The 15248-nt window shown below is 40.9% G+C and overlaps 1 protein-coding gene across 2 annotated transcripts in view; it reads right to left on the bottom strand.

Annotated features, from left to right (window-relative positions):
• Window positions 1–9103, bottom strand: part of ZNF391 (zinc finger protein 391) — a 98804-nt gene extending 89701 nt beyond the window's left edge. For both annotated transcript variants that reach the window (XR_010337581.1, XM_012465876.3), the window contains exons 1-2: window positions 8837–9103; window positions 568–668 (exon numbers count right to left, since the gene is read on the bottom strand). The gene's annotated coding sequence lies outside the window, so the exon portion shown is untranslated. The remainder of the gene's footprint in view (window positions 1–567; window positions 669–8836) is intronic.
• Window positions 9104–15248: the final 6145 nt, after the last annotated feature.

Genomic DNA, 15248 nt, shown 5'->3' with positions numbered 1-15248 from the left:
AAGAGGCAGAAGTTTTGCAGTGGGCATGGTGAACACAGAGACAACAAGAAATATGGAAAGAGTTACTGGGTAACATGCTAAGCCAAACAAATGGAAACGAGCAGGTGTAAGCTGATGACAGGGTGTTGGGCATTAAAAGGTAAAATGACCTATTATGGTAGCTTGTTAGCCATGGAAAATGAGAGCAACAAGAAGGATGACAAGAATCAAGACTCTCAAGTGTAGGAAAAAAGGAAAAAGAAAGATGGCTTGATCAAGCTTGAATGCAACCGTTTTCCTGGGATTGAGACAGAATAAACATTTCAGAAATGATAACTACCATACTGCTAGCCCCATTTGTCCCTCAACCTTCTTCCAATTATTATACTTCAGGTATTCTTCTAAAGAAGCATGCAGTCATAGACTATCAGAGATTTAACAGAACTTAGACATCATCTACACCAACCCACTCATCTGACAGAAAACAGACTGAGTCACTTGCCTGCATGATCCAACAAAGTGCAAGGGCTTGGACTAGAACTCATCTTGCAAACATCAAACTGGTGGTCTTCTTATGACACTACTCACCTAGACAGCTATTTCTGGATACTGCCCTCTTCAACTTCCTGAAGATTCAGCAACTACTGTTATTCGTCCTCCAACTGGGTCCAATTCACATGCTGGTGTTCCTGCATATTAGAAATGATTTGACATAAGGCTGCTGGTGCTGAAGACACAGAGCTATTCGAGCTCAATCCCAGTGTTTTTATCTACAGAAAAGGCAGAGTGAACTTGCACAGGATCTATGGCTGGAGGGGCTGGAGATAATGAGTCTCCGAAAGGGACTAAAATTAGATGCCAAAAGATGGGTTACACACACACACACACACACACACACACACACACAGATTACATACACGACACATACACATCATAATTACTTATGACACTTGTTACTCCAGATATCTGAGCCTTGCTTTGGAGCCAGTAAATCTGATGGGGCCAAGGCACTTGTATTTTAATAAGTTCATGTGACTTGACAAGTGGAATGTCCAGAAAGAACCTTAGAAATACAATCTAGGGTGTATGAACAAAGTGCTAGCTTAGACTGTCTTCTACCCTCCAACATTCTACTCACAGCATGCAGGTATAAAAGAGAAACTCAGCTTTCCATAGAACAAAAGACCCCTTCTCTCTACAGAGGGACTGAAACTTCCCAAAGATCTCAAGCTTCCCAGGTACTAGACTGCTAGCTTTCCCAGATGGCTCTTGTTTAAAAAGCAAACACCTCACAGTCATATTGCCTGGCACCAAGTAGTGAGTTTATCTCCACAATGACAAGGTTGTTTTCTACTTGTATTATAAGAAGGGAGAGCAACAGGGAAGCAAGGCCCTCTCCTGGAAGACCAACCTATCAAGAGTGTCCAGCAGAGCATCCTGGCTCCAGCAGCCTTTGTCAGAAAAAGGGCTATCTGGGAACGTATGCCTTTTCTTCTTGCCCATCCCCAGACTCTAAATTTCCTCATTAAAGCTTGATTAACCCCTTCTCTTGTTAATTCACTTGGAACCCTTGTGTATTAAAGGAGGCAATGAACTGTATAACAGTTCCCCAGATATTTCTGCTCACAGCATAATTTGAGATCCATGAGATTAGGGAGTTAATCTAGCTTCATAAAAGTCTTTCCTTTCCCATAGACTGAGACCTCTCAGATGTGGAGGTTAGCCTTGGAGGATATGCACCAAGAAGCCATACATGGAGAACTTCACGTAACATGATGATGCTGTCTGTGTTCAGCTTTGCCAAGAACATGCCTTTCAACTGAAGACAGCGAAGACAAAAAGCCCTACTACTAGGTTGACGCAGGAGTCAGAATTTCTTGTTGTAGAGTATCACATTAAGATCCCATTGAGGCTGGGTGCAGTGGCTCACACCTGTAATCCCAACACTTTGGGAGGCCGAGGCAGGTGGATCACTTGAGGTCAGGAGTTCAAGATCAGCATGGCTAACATGGTGAAACCCCGTCTCTACTAAAAATACAAAAATTAGTTAGGCGTGGTGGTGCACGCCTATAATCCCAGCTACTTGGGAAGCTGAGGCTGGAGAATCGGTTGAACCCGGGAAGCAGAGGTTGCAGTAAGCCGAGATCACACCACGGCACTCCAGCCTGGGTGACAGAGTGAGACTCCATTCACTCTCATGCTTATTAATATTTTAATGATTGTTAAACTGTGCCAATTTGATATGAGATTATGTATAATCAACTAATGTGTATACACTGTGTATTAGGCTGTTCTTGCATTGCTACAAAAAATATCTGAGGCTGGATAATTTATAAAGAAAAGAGGTTTCACTGGCTCATGGGTCTGCAGCATGTGAAAGCATGGTGTTGGCATCTTCTCAGCTTCTGGTGAGGCTTCAGAGAGCTTTCACCTATGGCAGAAGGTGAAAGGGGAACAGGCATATCACATGGTGAAAGCAGGAGCAAGGCAGGGGAGTAGATGCCACACACTTTTACACACCTGATCTCACAAGAACTCACTCATTATTGCAAGGACAGCACTAAGCCATGAGGGATCTGCCTCCATGATCCAATCCCCTCCCATCAGGCTTCACCTCCAACACTGGGGATTACAGATCAACATGAGATTTCATGGGGACATATATTCAAACCATATCATTCTGCTCCTGGCCCCCAGGTCTCATGTCCTCACATTGCAAAATACAATCATCTCCTGCTCAATAGTCCCCTAAAGTCTTAAGTCACTCTGGCATTAACTCGAAAGTCCCAAGTCCAAAGTCTTATCTGGAGATGAATTTCTTCCACCTATGAACTTGTAAAATCACAATTTACTTACTTCCAAGATACAATGGGGGTGCAGGCATTGGGTAAAGCTTTTGGCTGATTTCTCCCATTGTAAAAGGGAGAAATCTGCCAAAAGAAAGGGGCCACAGACTCCATACAAGCTTGAAATGCAGCAAGGCAGTCATTAGATCTTAAAGCTCCAAAATAATCTCCTATGTATCGTCCCACATCCAGGGCACAGTGGTGCAAGGGGTGGGTTCCCAATGCCTTGGACAGTTCTACTCCTGCAGCTTTGCAGAATTCAGCCCCACACTGCTCTCCCACGTTGAGTACCTGTGGCTTTTCCAAGCACAGGGTGTAAGCTGCTGGTGGATCTACCATTCTGGGATCTGGATGGTGCCCCTTTTCCCACAGCTCCACTAGGCAGTACCCCAGTGGGGACCCTGTGTGGGGCCTCCAACCCCACATTTCCCCTCTGGACTGTCCTTATAGAGGTTCTCTAAAGGGGCTGTTCCCCTACAGCAGGCTTCTGCCTAGACATCCAGGCCTTCTCAAACATCCTCTGAAATCTAGGCAGAGGCTGCCAAGCCTTCTTCACTCTTGCACTATGCACATCCACAGGCTTAATGCCACATGGAAGCCACCAAGGCTTACAGCTTCTACACTCCAGAGCAGCAGCCTGAGCTATACCTGGGCCCACTGGCACCATGGCTGGAGCTCGAGCAACCAGGATTTAAGAGCAGCCTCCTGGAGTGGTGCAGGGCAGTGGGACCCTGGATCTGGCCCTAAAATCCTTAGTCCTCCTGGGCCTCTGAGCCTGTGATGGGAGGCATTGCCTCTTAGATCTCTGAAATGCTTCTGAGGTCTTTTTCCTATTTTTTTGACTAGTAGCACTTGGATCCTTTTTTTGGTTATGCAAATCTCTCTCACAAGTGGTTGCTCCATGACCTGCTTGAATTTCTGTCCTGAAAAAGCTTTTTCTGTCTCTGCAAATTTTCCAAACTTTTATGCTCTGCTTCTCCTTTAAATATAACTTCCAACTTTAAGTCATTTCTTTGATCCTACATCTGAGGACACACTATAAGAAACAACCAGGCTACATACTGTTTTGCTGCTTAAAAATTTCTTCTGCCAGATACCCTAAATCAACATTCTGAGGTGCAAACTTCCATAGATCCCTAGGGCAGGGGCACAAGGCAGCCAAGTTCTTTGTTAAGGCCTAACACATATGACCTTTGCTTTAGTTCCCAATAAGTTCCTCATTGCCATCTGAGACCTTGTCAGACTGGACTTCACTGTCAATATCACTATCAGCATTTTTGTCACAACCATTTAACCAGTCTCTAAGAAATTCTAAACTTTCCCTCATCTTCCCATCTTCTGAGCCCTCCAAACTCTTCCAACTTCTGCCTGTTACCCAGTTCCAAAGTTCCTTCCATATTTTTAAATATCTTGATAGCCAAGCCTGCTCCTCAGTACCAATTTGCTGTATTAGGCCATTCTTGCATTGCTATAAAGAAATACTTAAGGCTGGGTAATTTATAAAGAAAATAAAGGTTTGATTGGCTCATAGTTCTGCAGGCTGTATGACCAGGGTGCTGGCATCTGCTCAGCTTCTGGGGAGGCTTCAGGGAGCTTTTACTCATGGTGGGAGGCAATGGGGGAGCAGGCATATCATATGGCAAAAGTAGGAGAAGAGAGAGGTGGAGAGGTACCACATACTTTTACAAAACCAGATCTCATGGGAACTTACGCATTATAGCAAGGACAGCACCAAGCCCTGAGGTATCCACCTGTATGATCCAGTCACCTCCCATCAGGTCCCACCTCCAACATTCGGGATAACAATTCAACTTGAGATTTGGTGGAGACACATATTCGAGCCACATCATACTGGATAGGGCAAGAGTCTCAAAGTGTATTTGTTTTTGCATTCAAATAATCTCATTATATATACAACTGTATTATGCATTAGATGTGTTTGTGTATGTGACATATATGATAGACACATAGAAACCCCACTAGGGAAAGTTTCTACCTGGAAGAAAAAAAAAAGAACTTGTGAAAGGAATCTAACTTGGAAGTACAGTCTCTAGAAATGGACTTTCTAAGCATTTCATGAATATTGACTCATTTATTCTTCATAATAACTCCGTGAGAGGGGAATTATTATTCTCACAATACAAATAAATAGTGTAAAGTACAGAGAAGTTAAGTAATTTGGCCAAAGGTCAAATAATAAATCCTAGATTCAAACTCATTATACTATGTAGTATGTGTTGCTTCTCAACAGACAGGGAAAGAATGCCTGAGTCACACTTTCTGTTTACGGGCTTGTAAATGGCCAAGAAACTAAACTCCACATGTCAGAAGGATATCAGCATGACCTTGACTTCAGAGCGCCGTAGGGGTGTAAAGAGTGACTACCTCCCAAAGGCAGTCCCTGAAAGGCTGCAGTAAATCTCAGCCACACTAACAGGCCTATCTATGTAACCTATGGATTAAAGTCTCTGGCCTTAGCCAGACATGATAGCTCACACCTGCAATCCCAGCACATTGGGAGGCCAAGGTGGGCAGATCACCTGCGGTGAGGAGTTTGAGACCAGCCCAACATGGTGAAACCCCATCACTACTAAAATATAAAAATTAGCCAGGCATGGTGGCACACACCTGTAGTCCCAGCTACTCAGGAGGCTGAAGCGGGATAATCACTTGAACTCGGGAGGTGGAGGTTGCAGTGAGCAAAGATTGCACCACTGCACTCCAGCCTGGGTGACAGCGAGACGCCATCTAAAAAAAAAAAAAAAAGTCTCTGGCCTCCACTGAAGCGCAAGTGGCATCCTCACCACAATTCAGGGAAACATCAGACAGAGGCCCAGAGCTATATGCATTGACTAGGGAATCTGGATTTTGGTCATAGCTCCGTTTGTAGCTATATAGAAACCAGGGAAAAATAAGCAATCTAGTTTTATGTCTCCTCATCTGTAAAATGGAGATGCTGGACTTGACTGGTCCAAAGCTATCTGATTCCCAGTAGTGTAACTTTAGATCCCAAACTTTGAAGCACATAGCCATCTGTCTAGACTAAGGGGAGAGGACTAGAATGAATCTCCTCTTTTTCAAATCCTCAGAGACATGTAAGATCTCAAGGTACATAACAGGCCAAAAAAGGCCTGTGTTCATTAATCATCTAATGATGAATTAGAGTGAAGGACTGTTGAAGATATTAAGGGCAATCAACAGGCAAATAAAGAATAGTCTCTTTGGCAAAATTTGGCAGACTCACCTAAGAAGGGAAGTTCCTTTAAGAGAAATAAATGTGTCTCTGTTTGGCAAGATGAACACTTTCAGAAAAGAGGGAAGAATACTTAACTCATGTGGGATATGGATCTTACAGAGACGCAGACAGTTGCCTTTCCCTCTTCTGCCTTCTCTTGGTTTTATTTTTTAAAAAGGCAGAAATGGGAAAAGGTCATACTCTAAGGCATCCAGAACTTCTGTCTAGTGATGTCCAGATCTGGCCTGTTGAACGCAACCCTAAGGATTAAGAAGTAAAATGAATGCCCCAAAGTAATCCCTTCTCCTCTCAGATAAAAAGAAAATGACAATGGACATTTATGTCTGGGTTTTAAGTTCATCTTTTACGACGAAAGATAAAGAAGACAGACCTAAGTCAAATCCAAACTTCCTCTAAACTCTTCAGGTGATCCAGCCTCTGACATTCTCTTCAAATGGGGCATGAAATCAAAGACACTATGGCACTGGTCCCCTTACTTCTTCCTGAGGGTCAAAATAGAAGACAGATGACACTGCTTAGAGCCGTGCTTCCCTGGTCAAGTCACCTTTCTGAAAAATCTTGTCCCATATTATAAAACACCATTATAGCATGTGCTTGTCTCTTCTTACAAAGCTTCTGTGAATACTGCAAGTTAAAATATGACAAAACATTTACAACAAAGAATATCATATATAACATAAGGGAGATGATGCTATTGCTATGCTTATCTCACATCGATGAATTTGAAAACTGTGATGGTGTATGTTTAAGGAAAGATGCTGTCCTGAGGATTTATGAGGCTCCCTTCAGCAGCTGCTGCTCTAGAGCATGGTGAGAGGCATTCTTTTTCCTGGCTTTGGAGGATGTATATGAGATGGGAAAGGGAAACTTAGTGAATGTGACAAAAGTTTCATGGATAGCCCCTAAACATATTTCAGAGAGGCCAGGAGGTTAGGGCTTGTCTCCACAATGTTAGGGCCGTACCTTTATTCAGATTCCATCCAAGGGATTCCTCCACTATGACGTGGAAAGTTGCCTCCCCTTTTCTCCTTTCTTCCTCATACTTTCATTATTTAGGTTACCTTACTGCCCTCTGGATACTGTATCCCCACAAAAACATTATTCTCTTAAGTGGTAACAACAGGCTGCAGTCCTAGCAAATCTGGTAGTTAGCTCTTCCTTTATGTGGCTCTAACTTTCTAGCACTAACAGCGTTGGCCACCACTGTTACCCCAATTAGCTAAAATTCTTTTGACAGTGTCACTTTCTCCTGTAATCAATTCCTGATCCAGGAATAATTCTCCTTTATCTTCTACCCCCTTCAGAAAGAAGAAGGTTTTGAAGGTTCTGGAATAGGGCTTCTCCAGGTGCTTTGTTTTGTGGCTCTAGGCTGATTGCTTCCTAGAGCCTTTGCCAATCCACAAAGCAATCAGCAAAAGTGCCTAGGCAGCCTCAGTTTAATCACAGAATAAGGAAAATCTTGTCCTACCAAAGGTGATCTTCAGGTAAGAATCTTCACAGAAATTGGCTCAAAGCACAAACGCACCCATAAAGCACAAACTCACACACAAAGATCCACAGTAACTGTCAATATACCTACCAACAAATAATTAACAACTACTTTATTTTAGTTCCAACCTTCATCATCAGAACCGTAAACTAAGAACTGGTACTCACTAGTCTCTGTAACTTCAAGCAAATACTTTTTTTTTTTTTTTTTTTTTTTTTTTTTTTTTTTTTTTTTTTTTGAGACGGAGTCTCGCTCTTGTTACCCAGGCTGGAGTGCAATGGCGCGATCTCGGCTCACCGCAACCTCCGCCTCCTGGGTTCAGGCAATTCTCCTGCCTCAGCCTCCTGAGTAGCTGGGATTACAGGCACGCGCCACCGTGCCCAGCTAATTTTTTTGTATTAATAGAGACGGGGTTTCACAATGTTGACCAGGATGGTCTCGATCTCTCGACCTCGTGATCCACCCGCCTCGGCCTCCCAATTTTTTTTTTTTTTTAAGATGTAGTCCCACTCTGTCACCCAGGCTGGAGTGCAGTAGCGTAATCTCGGCTCACTGCAACCTCCACCACCCAGGTTCAAGCGATTCTCCTGCCTCAGCCCCCTGAGTAGCTGGGACCAGAGGTGCGCGCCACCACGCCTGGCTAATTTTTGTATTTTTATTGGAGACGGGGTTTCATCATGTTGGCCAGTCTTGTCTCAAACTCCTAACCTCAGGTGATCCGCCCACCTCGGCCTCCTAAAGCGCTAGGATTACAGGTGTGTGCCACCGCCCCCGTCCGAGCAAGTACTTTATGTGACTCCATTTCCTGATCTGTAACATGGGGATAATAACAATACGTTATTTCATCGGGTTGATGCGAGGATTAAGTGAGTTAATGCAGTTAAAAACTCTTGGAGCAGCGCCTGCACTCATAAGCAACTGAGAAACAACCCAGCACGGAAGCAGGGAGGAACCCTCCCTCGCCCAGCTAGCCGGGAAGCAGGGCGCAACCCTGCTCTTGAATTCATCTCAGGGATACGCAGGGGAAACCACCGCTGCCACTGCCGCAGAGGGACCAGGCCGGCCCGCGCGTCAGACGAGCGCTGGGGGCCTCTTGAAGACCCCTCGCCACATGGCGTCCCAACCGTGGACGTGCCTCCTGACCGGACCTGCAGCTAAACCACCCGCGGCGCTTTCGCCCGTTTCCTTCGAAGAAACCGTGTTTCCGCTTTCCAGAACATCCAAGACCACCCACCCTGGTCCCGGGGCCCTGCGCGCCCCACTCACCGGCCGCCTCCGGCCGAGTACCCCGACAAACCCCGGACGGGTCCCGCACTTGGAGCGGAACCGGCGTGCGCGGAGCTTGGGGAAGTCGGAAGGATTAAAGAGAAACCCACGCGTCGAACCGCTGCTCCGACGCCCCTCGGGTTTCCTAGGATCGCAGGCGCTCCTCCATTCAGACTGCAGCTGATCATGCTCTGCTCCGTGTCCGGGGACGATCATGGTCTAGCAGCCGCCTGGACCTAAGTCTCCTGACACGGACGACCACTTGCAAAACAGGAAACATATTGGGAGTGGGCAACATAGCGGCAGCGGTCGCAGCTTTGCGCCTGCGCCGGAGAGCCAGAGCGAGCCGGGCTGTGGTGGGATTCACTTTCCTGGAGGTTTTTGCAAAGCCACTCCCCTGGTATGTGAAAGGCTGAGAGGCTCGTGCTAGAGGCAAGAGGAAGGGGGTCTGCGAGATCTCCCGAAGACCACCTTAATACACTGCAAAATACAGCCCAGACCGGTAGTTCATAGAGTTTTAAATACCATACACAAATAAATCACCAAGCGAGCTTGTAAAAATACAGCTTCACAAGGTTTACACTCCGAGACTGACTCACTGGCCTGGAAAATTACATTTTCAACGGGCATCTCAGTTGATTCTGATGCAGGTGATCTCCAGCCTGTCTGGAGAAACTGACTCCATTGCACAATCTAGATGTTTAAATACAGTTAAATGCAAGACACTTCTCAAGTTTCACCAAAAGAAAAAGATGAATAAAATCAGGACACTACCCTAATCTAGTGGATTTTTAAAAATTCTATTTATTTTTAATATAAGGCAATGAAGTTGCACAATTTGCCCTGGGAGTTTAGAGCAGGGGAAACTTACGGAGCGAGGTACATGGGAGTGGTTTGGCTAATGGAAGATTTAATGGAAAACATAGAGGAGGGCAACCGTACAAATAGTTGAGAAACTAGAAGAGTAGAAAGCATACGCAAAGCTGTGGATTTCATATATGACAGCTGTGCACAAGTACCATAGAAACATCAAGTAACTGTAAGACATGAGCCATGAAGTATAAAGGAGCAGGATCCAAATTATAAAGCTGGAAAGAATTAGATAAAATCTAATTTTATCAGTTCCTATTTTTAAAACTTTCAAATTGTGGTACTACGTTTAACACTAAAGTTACCATTTTAAAGTAATAAAGTTTTTAGTGTATTCACAACAGCACCATCACTATCTAATTCTAGAACATTTTCGTCATCCCTAAAGATGCCCATTGAACAGTCTCTATTCCCTGCTCCCCACAGTCTCTGCTAACCTTTATTTTACATTATGTTTCTATGAATTTTCCTGTTATAGATACGCCATATAAGTGAAATAATACATTTGTTCATTTATGTCTGGATTATTTTTAATTAGCATAATGTTTTCAAGGTTCATTCATATTGCAGCATGTATCCTTCATGCCCTTTAATGGCTAAATAATATTCCATTGTGTATATGTGTGTGTTTATACATAAACAGTATATAAATATACATACATAATATTTTGTTTATCCATTCATATCTTGTTGAACACTTGGGTTGTTTCCGCCTTTTGGCCATTGCGAATAATGCTGCTATGAATATTGGTGTACAAGTGTCTGGGTCACTCTTTTCAATTCTTTGGGTATAGAGCTAGGCGTTGAATTGCTGAATCATATAGTAATTCTGTAATCAGCTTTTTTGAGGAAACATCAAACTGTCTTCTACAATGGTTGCATCATTATACATTTTCACCAGCAATACAGAAGGATTCTAGTTTCTCTACATCTTTGCCAACACATTAATTTCAGTTTTTGTTGTAGTTGTTGTTGTAGTATAGCCATCCTAATAGGTATGAAGCTTTATCTCATTGTGGCTTTAATGTGCATTTCCCTAATGGCTAGTGATGTTGAGCATCTTGTTGTGTGCATATTGGTATGTCTTCTTTGGAGAAATGTCTGTTCAAATCCTTTGCCTATTTTTGAATTGAGTTTTGTTGTGTTGCACGAGTTTTTATATATTCCAGATATTAATTCTTCTTCAGATAAATGATTTGCAAATATTTTCTCCCATTCTGTGAGTTTTTTCTTTCTTTTGATAGTGTCCTTTGATGCATAAAACTTTTTAATTTTTATGACGCTCAACTGATCTATTTTTTATCACATGTGCAATACTTGAGAATTACATTGTCTACTAAAGATTTTTATGTTTTCTTCTAAGAGTTTTATATTTTTACTTCTTAAATTTAGGTCCTTGATCCATTTTGAGTTAATTTTTGTAGATGGTGTAAATACTACAACTTTGTTATTTTGCATTTGGATATCCAGTTTTTCCAGCACCATTTGTTGAAAATACTGTCCATTTCCCATTGAATGGTCTTGGCAGTTGTTGAAAATCAGTCCATCAACCATATAAGTGAGGTTTATTTCTGGGCTTTCTTTTCTATTTTATTGATCTGTGTATCTATTCTTGTTCCTGTACCACACTCTTTAGGTCACTGTAGGCTTGTGTAAAGTTTTGAAATTATGAAGTATGTGTCTTTAAACTTTATCCTTTTCTTCAAGATTTTCTTTGATTATTCAGGGTAATTTGATTTTCCATATGAATTTTAGGATGGGATTTTCTATTTCTGCAAACAAAGGTTGAAATTTTGATAAGGAATACATTGAATCTGTATATCAAATAGTATTATCATATTATCAATAGTCTTCCAATCCATGAACATGGGATGTCTTTCCAATTATTTATGTCTTCTTTAATTTCTCTAAGCAATGTATTGCAGTATTCAGTGTACAGGTCTTTCACCTCCTTAAGTTTATTCTGAGGTATTTTTATGCTATTTCTAATATGTACATATTATATATATTTTACACTATTTCTAATATGTATATATTAGAAATATATATATATTCAATGCCATAAATTCCCCCTAAGCACTGCTTTCACAGCATTCCATAAATTTTGATAAGTCGTGTTTTCATTTTCATGTAGTCAAAAGTATCTTTTAATTGCTCTTAGCATTTCTTCTTTGACATGTGTTATTTAGAAGTGTATTGCTTAATTTCCAAGTATTTGGGGGATTTTCCAATGATCTTCCTGTTATTGATTTCTAGTTAAATTTATTGTCATCTGAGAGAAGTCACTGTATGATTTCTAATCTTTTAAATTTGTCAAGGTATGTTTTAGGACCCAGAACATGGTCTATATTGATTAATGTTCCATGTGAGTTTGAGAAGAAAGAGTATTCTGCTGTTGTTGGATGAAGTCTATAAACGGCCATTATATCCAGTTGATTGATGCTGTTGTTGATTTCAACTCTATCCTTACTGATTTTCTGCTGCTGGATCTGCCCATTTTTGATAAAGAATTTTTGAGATCTCTGTGATAGTAGATTCATCTCTTCCTTCTTGAAGTTCTATTAGCTTTTGCCTCATGTATTTTGACAGTCTGTTTTTAGGTGCATACACATTAAGGATTATGTCTTCTTAGAGAATTAACCGCTTGTTCATCATATAATTCCCCTTTTTATCCCTGATAGCTCTCCTTGCTTTTGAAAGCTACTCTGTCTGAAATTAATATAGATATTTTTGCTTTCTTTTGATTAGTGTTAGTATGGTATAACTTTATTGATTTATGTTTTATCTATATGTGTCTTTATCTTTAAAGTGAGTTTCTCAGAGATAACTTATATTATTTCTTCACAATTTCTGCCTCTGTCACTGTAAGAGCTTTTTTGAGTTCCTGGAGGACTCACAAAAGCATGGGGAGGTGGGGGGGTGGTCCCTTGATAACTGGGTTCTCCTAGAGTTTTTAATCTCTCAGACTTATCCATGCTAAGTCCCCAGCAATTCATCAGTTAAGAGTTGAGGTTTTCTTGCATTGGCACTGGTTCCTGAAGAGGTTTGTGTTCATGGGTTTTTGCTCTCAGAAGCCAAAATACTCTTTTTGTCTGTCAGTCTCTCCAATTTTAGGGGCAGTGGTTTGCCCTGTGACCATACCTCTCTGATGAAAAAGAGTTGATAATTTTTTAGCTTAAACTTTTAACTTATTAGGATGAAGTGGTGACTTCCAGCATCATACATGCAAGACCAGAAACTAGAAACGTTTAATTTTATTTTCACATTGTTCATAGCAAATGCATAGAAATACAACTGTTTTTTTGTGTGTGTTATTTTATATCATGCAATTTTGCTAAGTTCATTTATTATTTGTAACAATATTTTTGTGGTTTCTTTAGGATTTTCTATATATATAATCATATCATCTGTAAACAAAATTTTACTTCTTTTTTTAAATTGGATAATTTTTCTTTCTCTTTTTCTTTTTTGTTTTGTTTTGTTTTTGTGACAGTCTCACTCTGACACTCAGGCGGGAGTGCAGTGGTGTGATCTCTGCTCACTGCAACTTCCACCTCCTGGGTTCATACAATTCTCCTGCCTCACCCTCCTGAGTAGCTGGGATTCCAGGCACCACCACCATGCCTAACTAATTTTTGTATTTTTAGTAAAGATACAGTTTCACCATGTTGGTCAGGTGGTTCTTGAACTCCTGACCTCAGGTGATCCACCCACCTCAGCCTCCCAAAATGCTGGTATCACAGACCTGAGCCACTGTGCTCAGCCAGTATGTATCTATTAAGTATAATTGTTTTATATTGTTGTTCAAGTCCTCTGTTTCTGTATTGATTTTCTGTCTAGTTGTATCTATTATTGAAAGGTGAGTATTGAATTTCCCAAATATTATAGTAGAGTTTTCTATTTCTTCATTCAGTTAACTTTTGCTTTATATTTTTTGGCTCTGATGTTAGGTGTGTATATATTTACAATTGTTATAGTATTGAATATTTTGTCAGTATATGAAGTCCCTTTTTATCTCTTGCAAGTTTTTTTTTTTTTACTTAAAAGTCTACTTTTTCTGACAATAATATTGCTACACAAATTGTCTTTGGGTTACTTTTTACTTTGAACCACTTCTGTCCTTATATCTAAAGTGAATCTCTTGTAGATATCATATTGGTAGATCTTGTTTTTTATTTAATCCAATCTGCCAATCTATGGCTTTTAGTAGAATATAACAAGAAATTGAGTTATATTCAATGGAATTACTGATAAAGACATACTTACTCTGCTATTTTTCTGTTTTCCATGTGTCTTGTGTTTTTGTTCCTTGATTCCTACGTTGCTGCCTTTTTCTGTTTTTAGCATACCATTTTGCTTCCCTTCTTCTGTCCTTTTCTGTATGTACTTTTAGGTTTTTTTTTAAGGGAATACCTTGAAAATTATAATTAATGTCTTCAACTTACAATAACCTAGCTCGAATAATGCCCACTTGGTTTTAATAATACACACTTTTCTCATACACATCCCCATATTTTCTCCTCAATATTGTTATTGTCAGAGATTACATCTTTTTTTTTTGAGACAGAGTTTCACTCTTGTTGCCAAGGCTGGAGTGCAATGGTACGATCTCAGCTCACCACACCCCCTGCCTCCCGTGTTCAAGCAATTCTCCTGCCTCAGCCTCTCGAGTAGCTAGGATTACAGGCATGCGCCACCACGTCCAGCTAATTTTGTATTTTTAGTAGAGATGGGGTTTCTCCCTGTTAGTCAGGCTGGTCTGGAACTCCTGACCTCAGGTGATCCACCCGTCTCGGCCTCCCAAACTGCTGGGGTTACAGGCGTGAGCCACTGCGCCCAGCCGAGATTACATCTTTACTCATTGTATGCTCATTAACATAGATTCACAATTATTATTTTGGGCCTTTGTCTATTAAATCACATAGGAAAAAGAAGTTTCAAACCATAACAAAAGCATAATACTGGATTTTATACATACCTCTGAGATTACCTCTCCTATTGTACTTTGTACTTTCTATTGCTTTGAGTTACTTTCACTTAATTTCATTTGAGTGTCCTTTCATTTCATTATAAAGGACTCCCTTTAGCATTTCTTATAGAGCAAGTCTACTGGTAATGAATTACCTCAGCTTCTGTTTATGTGGAAGCATATTAATTTATCTTTTATTGCTGAAAGATACATTTTCCAGGCACAGAATTCTTGATTGACAACTTCTTCCCTTCAGCTCTTTGAGTATGTCATCTCACTGTCTTTTGGCCTTCCTGGTTTCTGATAAGAAATCAGTTGTTAATTTTATTGAAAAACACTTGTACATTATAATATCTTGTCATGCTGCTTTCAAAAGTCTGTCTTTAGTTTTTGTCAGTTTGACTACTGTGTCTCTTAATGTGAATCTCTTTGGATTTATCATGCTTATGATGCATTAAGCTTCTCGGAGGTGTATATTCATTGCAAATTTGGGAAATTTGGATCACATTTGGTACATTTTATTATTTCTTCAAATATTCCTTCTGCTCCTTTCTCAATTCTTCCATGATGTTC

Source organism: Aotus nancymaae, unplaced genomic scaffold, assembly GCF_030222135.1.
Source record: "Aotus nancymaae isolate 86718 unplaced genomic scaffold, 86718_ANA_hifiasm-v0.15.2.pri h1tg000051l, whole genome shotgun sequence".
NCBI classification, from domain to species: Eukaryota; Metazoa; Chordata; class Mammalia; order Primates; family Aotidae; genus Aotus; species Aotus nancymaae.
This window is presented reverse-complemented; position numbering and strand designations above follow the sequence as displayed.